The sequence below is a fragment of the Leptonychotes weddellii genome, chromosome 2, assembly GCF_054177405.1.
Source record: "Leptonychotes weddellii isolate Sample4059 chromosome 2, ASM5417740v2, whole genome shotgun sequence".
Taxonomy (NCBI): Eukaryota; Metazoa; Chordata; class Mammalia; order Carnivora; family Phocidae; genus Leptonychotes; species Leptonychotes weddellii.
This window is the reverse complement of record NC_138370.1, coordinates 154,233,647-154,241,418: the sequence shown is the minus strand read 5'-3', so window position 1 is coordinate 154,241,418 and position 7,772 is coordinate 154,233,647. Positions and strand designations below refer to the sequence as shown.

The 7,772-nt window shown below is 35.1% G+C and overlaps 1 pseudogene; it reads left to right on the top strand.

The window, feature by feature from the left end:
- The first annotated feature begins 5,775 nt into the window (after positions 1-5,775).
- On the top strand, positions 5,776-7,141 carry LOC102736303 (armadillo repeat-containing protein 1 pseudogene; annotated as a pseudogene).
- The last annotated feature ends 631 nt before the right edge of the window (positions 7,142-7,772 follow it).

Sequence of the window (7,772 nt, the reverse complement as noted above, 5' to 3'; positions counted from 1 at the left end):
CAGGAAGTCAGTTTGGGGATTCTCTCCCTCTGCCCTTCTCCTCACTCATGCAGTCTCTCTCTCTCTCTCTAAAATAAAGTAAATAAATTTTAAAGACTGAGCTGTGAAATTTAGGCTCATACAGAAGCTTATAAGCCAAGTAGATTTTATACTTGCCATAGGTTAAATTCAAATTACTATGGAAATAAAGTGCTGAAAACTACCATTTTTTTGAAATTCCGAGTTGTATAATAGAATGTAGTTACTCTTACAACCGTATATGATGATATGATGTATTAATTAGCTGTGATGCTCTCTTTGCAAGAATATCTTAAATTTATTAGGAATGCTAGAATTTTGTATTATCAATCAGAGAAATGATAGACCACAGTTATTATTTTGGTATGTCTTTTATAATCATGTGAAAAATGAACTATTACCTCATTAGAAATACATTATTGGGCTATGACATCTTGTAATTGCTTTAGTAATTACATTGTTTATACAAAATAAGGTAAGTCACAATATATGTGATTTTTACATATTAAATGTTATATAAAGTGCAAGGAATAATCACTGATATGTATTTTATGACTTCTTCATAAAAAGGAAAATTATACTGAATTATAACCTGTATGAAATATTCCTCTTCAGTTTTGGAAAAACTTTTAATAGTACAATATTTCCTCCTTATCCATGTGGGATATGTTCCAAGACTCCCATGAATACCTGAAACCACAAATGGTACCAAACTACATATACTATGTTTCTCCTATACATTCATACCTATGATAAAGTGTAATTTAAAAATTAGCACAGTAAGAGTAATGAGAATAACAAATAATAAAGTAGAACCATTATGACAATATTCTGTAATAAAAGTTTTGTGAATCTGGTTTCTCACTCAGAATATCTTGTACTGTGCTCACCCTTCTTCTTGTGATGATGTGAGAGGAAAAATGCCCACATGATGAGATGAAGTGAGGTGATGTAGCATTAGACCATTATTGACCTGACCATATCTCAGTAGGTGGATCATCTGCTTTTGGACAGGGCAGGGCGTGGTGGACAGTGGATAACTCCAACTGCAAAAAGCAAAACCACAAATAAGGGGGGACTACTGTATTCATGAATTCTTCTAAAAGGCACATTTGCTTCAACACATTGCTATCAACTCAGATATATTGCTATCACATTACTAATCTACATGTATACTCTGAATTTAAAAAGTGAGTATGTACATAATGCTAATTAAGAAATGCTGTCATGAGGGGTGCCCAGATGGCTCAGTCAGTTAAGTATCAGATTCTTGATTTTGGTTCAGGTCATAATCTCAGAGTTTTGAGATCAAGCCCTGCTTTAGGCTCTGTGCTCAGCAAGGAGTCTGCTTGATATTCTCTCCCTCCCCCTCTGCTCTCCCTCTTTAAAATAAATAAATTAATATTAAAAAATGTAAAAACATAAAATAAAGAATAAAAATCCTGTCATGAATGAACTGTATTTTCAAATAACACTTAGAAATTTAGCCTTTCTACCTTGGGTTGAATTTCTTCTTTTAAGCAGATGCATTCACTTAGAGCCATTTCCATCATTCATTATATATTGAGTCACCATTATAGTAGACATCTGTTACGTTTTGCTAACCATAATACTGGACATATGTTTTGTCTTCTCAGCATACATACACTATGTTTTTCTATTGGAAACATTCCTATTTTCCTTTCCAAAACCACCAAACCCTATCTCATCTTCATGGTTTAAGGGTAGGAAGGTGGCCCAGCAAGATTCAATTTCAAAATACTTTCTGCAATTTTGGGAAAGAGAAACCTTGTTTCCATTTGGAATTATAAAGTGAATAGGACAGAGATTTGGAGATCATCTTGCCAACTTGGAATAGAGGAGGCCTCTCAGCCTTCTTGAGGGTGAAAGCAATATAGGGAAAAGTAAGATTTGAGAAAATGCAAGTTCCTGAAGACAAATTTGAATTCCTGGAACCTGTCATTCCTGAAGCTGAAACCCTATGTTTTCTTTTCAATGAACCTACAAATCTGCAGTTTGATTTCCATTTTTATTACCACAAAGGAAGAGTCATAAATAGTTCAGAAATACTGCTTACTAATGTATCTTTTAAATAGAAACATTTTATATAAAGGAAAAATCAAATTCTCTTCAATATGAATTCTTTGGGAAGAAACTGGATCAATCAAGTCTTTATGTATTATAAGCCTTCTAATTCCATACTCTGATAGATAAAAGTGAACTTGGTTTTTCAATTTGTGGATCACAGTGTGGTTATAATTTCAACCACAAGATCTTTGAAAATCTAATTGGTTTCAATTAACATAAGTTACCATAAGCTATTTCCACTGCTTAGATGAAACTGAGAAAAACTGACAAGTTTCTTCAATCATAACACATACAAGCCATCCATAAAATAGATCAGTCTCAATGTATCTAGCTATATCTTCTGATTTGGGTTTTATATCAGGTTTTCAAAGGAATATTAATATAGTGATGGGGAACATCCAGCCATGCAATTGGAAGACTTAGAGGCAAATCTTACAAACCATGTAAATTTGAACAACTCTCTTCACACTCAGAAGTCTTAGGATTTTTTTTTTTTTATGTATAGTGATATTATTTAACATCAAGAGTGGTGCCTGTGACTAAGACTGTACATGTGAGAATACTTTGTGAACTGTTAAATGCTATATGCATATTACATGTATGTGTGTATATATATTATATGTGTGTGAACATATGTGTGTTATGTATATGAGTATGGACACAATTAGATTTTACAAAATCCCAGAAATTTTTCTAGATTGTGTGAAGAAATTATATACTGTGGGATTTAAGAGAATTGTCTCAGTAGTCAGACATCCTGGGTTCAGGTCACATCTCTGCCATTTACTAGCTATATAACCTTAGGCAAGTTTATCTCTTCATAGGGCCTCCATTCCCTCATATGTAAATAATTTTCATTAATAATCTTGTTAACACAGATACAAAGCTTAGAACAGTTAGACCTTTGCTTGGTGTATGATTAGCACTCTACTACTATTAACTTTTAGTTTGAACAATTATTAGGTAATTCTCTGTTGTGGTTTACTCAGCCCTTGACTCAGATTCAATTTTCTCAGATATGGCCCTCTTAGGTTTTTCCATTACCTGTAATCTGGACAATATTTGTATACTTCTTCCATTTCCCAGAATGCTGAAAATGTCAGGCATTACATCAAGGCAGAGAGCCCAGAGAAAATAAGTTGTCACACTCTTGCCCCTGGAAACAATCAGGTTTCTTGGATAGGTGACAACTTCCCCTTTGGGTGACATCAATGGGCAACATATATTATGTTTGCTTGTTTATCACTGGGTTTTCCCTGGTAGATGATGAATTCCTTAAGGGCATAAGTCTTTCTAAATTTATCAGAGTAAACACTGGGTCTTTGAGGAGGAATTAGAGGATTAAAAAAAGGAGTCAGGCAGGGGTGAGGAAGAAAGACTTGGAGGAAGAAGTAGAAATTGCAGAAATTGGGGCGCCTGGGTGGCTCAGTCATTAAGCATCTGCCTTCGGCTCGGGTCATGATCCCAGGGTCCTGGGATCGAGCCCCGCATCCGACTCCCTGCTCGGTGGGAAGCCTGCTTCTCACTCCCCCTGCTTGTGTTCCCTCTCTCGCTGTGTCTCTCTCTGTCAAATAAATAAAATCTTTAAAAAAAAAAAAAAAAGAAAAGAAATTGCAGAAATTTGCACTAGTCCGTAAAGTATCAGAGCTGGAATGAAGAAAAAAAAAACAAAAAAAAAAAAACAAGACAAATTGCTGAAAGTGATAATTCCCCAAAGGATTGAGGCAGAGTGTGTAAAAAGACAGTAGTAATTTAAAGGTATAGTAGTGGTGACATTAATAGTAACAGTAGAGGGCGCTTGGGCGGCTCAGTTGGTTGAGCGACTGCCTTCGGCTCAAGTCATGATCTCGGAGTCCCTGGATCGAGTCCCGCATCGGGCTCCCTGCTCGGCAGGGAGTCTGCTTCTCCCTCTGACCCTCCTCCCTCTCATGCTCTCTGTCTCTCATTCTCTCTCTCTCAAATAAATAAATAAAATCTTTTTTAAAAAAATAGTAACAGTAGAAACAGTTGGTGTCCATTTAAGAACTAATCCTTCCTTAATCTCTGAAATCATTGGTGGTCTTGCTAACACTCAGATATGTTTGAAGAAATTGGAGCTTCTTCCCACTGCTCTGAAAACCAGCAGAAATATTTGAAATCATACAAGAAAAGTTAAAATGTATTTATTTTAGTGAACATTCAGTGGTGTCAACAAAGAATTTGAAAGGCCATATTTACATTAAGGTATCTGGGATATCTCTATCTATCATCTATCTATCTATCATCTATCTATCATCTCTATCATCTATCTATCATCTATCAATCTAAATATCTATGTGTGTGTGTATGTATGTACATGCATATATATAAATGAAACCAACCAACAACAAACCTTCAAGTCAGTTTTGAAGTTAGAATCACCAAGTTCATCATATTGGAGTTTTCTTGAAAAGATCTTCTGCAGTAATGTAGGTATGAAAACTAATGGTTGACAACATGGGTCAGAAAAATCAGTGATTGTTTTGATTCTCTCAATGACAGATGAAGAAGAGAATCTGGTTCAGGAGATAAAAATTTGGTATCTTTACGATAGCAAAGCTTGAAGATCATGGTTTCAAGGTGTCATGACCATGAAGACAACATCTATAAGAATAATCCTAAATTTAATGATATTAGAAATGTCCTGTTCATTCCCTCAGTCCTTTAAAAATAGTAAGTCATTAAGCCATACAGGATATATTCAGTTGTCTGCAAACCAGAAGGAAGATTATTTTAGTGTCATAATGAAGATTCATAATGAAGGCATTAAAATTCTTTCAACCTTAATTTCTCTCTCTCTCAATCTCTCTCTCTCTTTACATATATATATGTAAAGAAGAAATACAGTGGCAGAATGCTGGGGATCAGACAAACCACTTTTGACTACATCTTTAGATTAAATTCTCCTATTTTCAATGGAATTCTTTAATGTATATAATAATTATTCTATTTAATAAAATGGAATATAATGTATAATGGAACATTTAATATATGAAACAGTAATTAATTACCACACTTTGAATTTGATTCTAATATTAAAACACATTGATGCTTATTTAGTTATGAATATGTGGATACTAAAAACAGAGAGAAAAACCAATTATATATTTATATATTTACATATGATCTTACATGATATTTTGGTATTGATAAAACTGTTAGACAATAAGATATTGGAACTTACCAACATCATCACCATTTTAAAAAGAACGTCATGAAAATGACTTAGAGAAAGAAATGAGTCTAGCTACTAAAGCAAAAATGCTCAAAAATGTATTGTTACAGAGTAAAATCAAGGCAACCATGTGTCAACAGGAACAAATAAAGATATTTTTATGCTATACCTTACTACTTGAAAACTTCCACTAATCTATATTCCCCATAAGAAAGAAGTCAAGAACTGACAGATGCTGCAGGGTCATGGGGGAGACTCTATATAGCCTTTCCCTGCCAGTGTCCTTGCTCTTTGGCTCCTAGAGTTAGCCTGGTCATTTGCCATTGCTGAGGCCACAGTTTCAAATGGAGGGACCCACTCTGTGTCTCCTGGGTCCCTCTACCTCATTCCTTACTGTGGCCATGATGGTGTGGCAGGCTCTGAACTCCTAAATCCCTGGCACAAATTAAAGAAGATTTTGCTTGTGTATGTCATAGATGAATTCTTCCTCCTCCACCATGAATGAAGAACCTGATGCTTTCTCAGTAGTTAACTAGCTATGGGATCTAGCAGCAGATCCATTAAATAGAGGAACCATTGTTTAGGATCAGGGATGTCTGCCTGGCCATATTTTATTTCTGGACTCTTTCAACCACCCTGCCATCCACTCGGGTTTACTCATTCTTCAGTACTTGGCAGAACGCTGTGCTAAAAAAGATGGAAAGAGAACTGGGGATGACGTTAAGCTTGCAAAATGTTGTAGAGAAGACTACAACTCAAAGAGAAACAAAACTGCTAGCTTCTGAAATTTATAGCATTCTTCAGTCTTCCAATATGGTAGATGGTGATAGTTTCAATGAAATGAGTTCACATAGAAAGAAAACTCAGATATTTCTGGAAACTACATACAAACATCCCAAAACAGTGGTTTTGCACATAGATGGTACTGATGATATGTCTCAGAGAAATCTCTGTGAAGAGGATTTGGTAAAAAATAAAGGTGTTTATCTCTGTGTTTTTGAGGTCTTTTATCTCTGTAGTAAGGTTCTCTCTGGTTTCTTCTACATTTTTCTCAAGCCCAGTCTGCATCCCAATGTTTATAGCAGCATTATCATAATAGCCAAACTATGGAGGGAGCCCAAATGTTCATCGAATGATGAATAGATAAAGAAGATACACATGTATGTGTGTATATGATGGAATACTACTCCACCATCAAAAAGAATGAATTCTTGCCATTTTAAACAATGTGGATAGAACTAGAGGGTATTAGCTAAGCAAAATAAGTCAGTTAGAGAAAGACTAATACCATATGATTTCACTCATGCAGAATTTAAGAAGCAGAACAAATGAACATAGGGGAAGGAAAAAAAAGAGAGGGAAGCAAACCATAAGAGACTCTCAACAATGGAGAACAAACAGTGTTGCTGGAGGGGAGGTGGGCAGGGGATGGGCTCAATGGGTGATGGGTATTAAGAAGGGCACTTGTTGTATTGAGCACTGTTAAATGAATCACTAAATTCTGCTCCTGAAACCAGTATTACACTATATGTTAACTAACTAGAATTTAAATAAAAATTTGAAGAAAAAAATTAAAGGTTCTATTAGCATTACTTTTCAAATGGCTGTTCAAAGTTGTGTAGTGCAGATCCGTTCAGATTTGAAAGCAGAGGCTTTGTATCAGTAATAGAATCAACCCAGGTTATGAAGGCTCAGCAAGTTGTGAAAAGTGAAAGTGGAGAAGAGATGCTGGTCCCATTCCCAGACACGCCTGTGGAAGTAGAACAGAACACAGAACTGTCTGACTACCTGCCTAAGGATGAGAGCCCACTAAGAGCAGGACAAAGCAGTGTCCTAGATTGACTCACCCAGAAGGTAAAGTTACTGTAGGAGCAGAGCTGCAAACTTTTTATCCAGATAAAAACTGGTGACTTCAGTTTGGTTTTCAAGGACTATGTGAACCACCAAGGGGCCAGTTTTCCATTGTTGTGGTGAACTGTCAAGTGCAATTCACAATAAGTTTCATGAAAAATTTTTAGATTACATGATTGCATATGCTGCATTTTACATTTTATTGGCCATTTTGCCCCACTCAGTAGTAAAAAGGACAGATGTTACAGGTGGATTTGCTTTGTTATAAAGTTCTTATAGAAAAGTTAAGGCAACTGAAACAGCATTTTTTGAAATAGATTGTAAAATAATAATAATTTTAAAAAAGAGAAATCAAGTCTACTTCATTACTTCTACACATGGAATAGTATCTAGAACATAGATGGTATCAAATAAATATTTATTGTTTAAATACAATTATAGTAAGAATATGGGAATGCATTCATTAAAATAAATAAATGTTTACTATGCACCCACTATTGTTCAGAATGATCAAAACTTAAAAGAAAAAAAATGATCAAGACTTTTATAAGGATGCCAATGAGATGATTTAGTTATAATGCAGGAGAAACTTGCATTTGGGCCAAGGGCACAATATATGCAT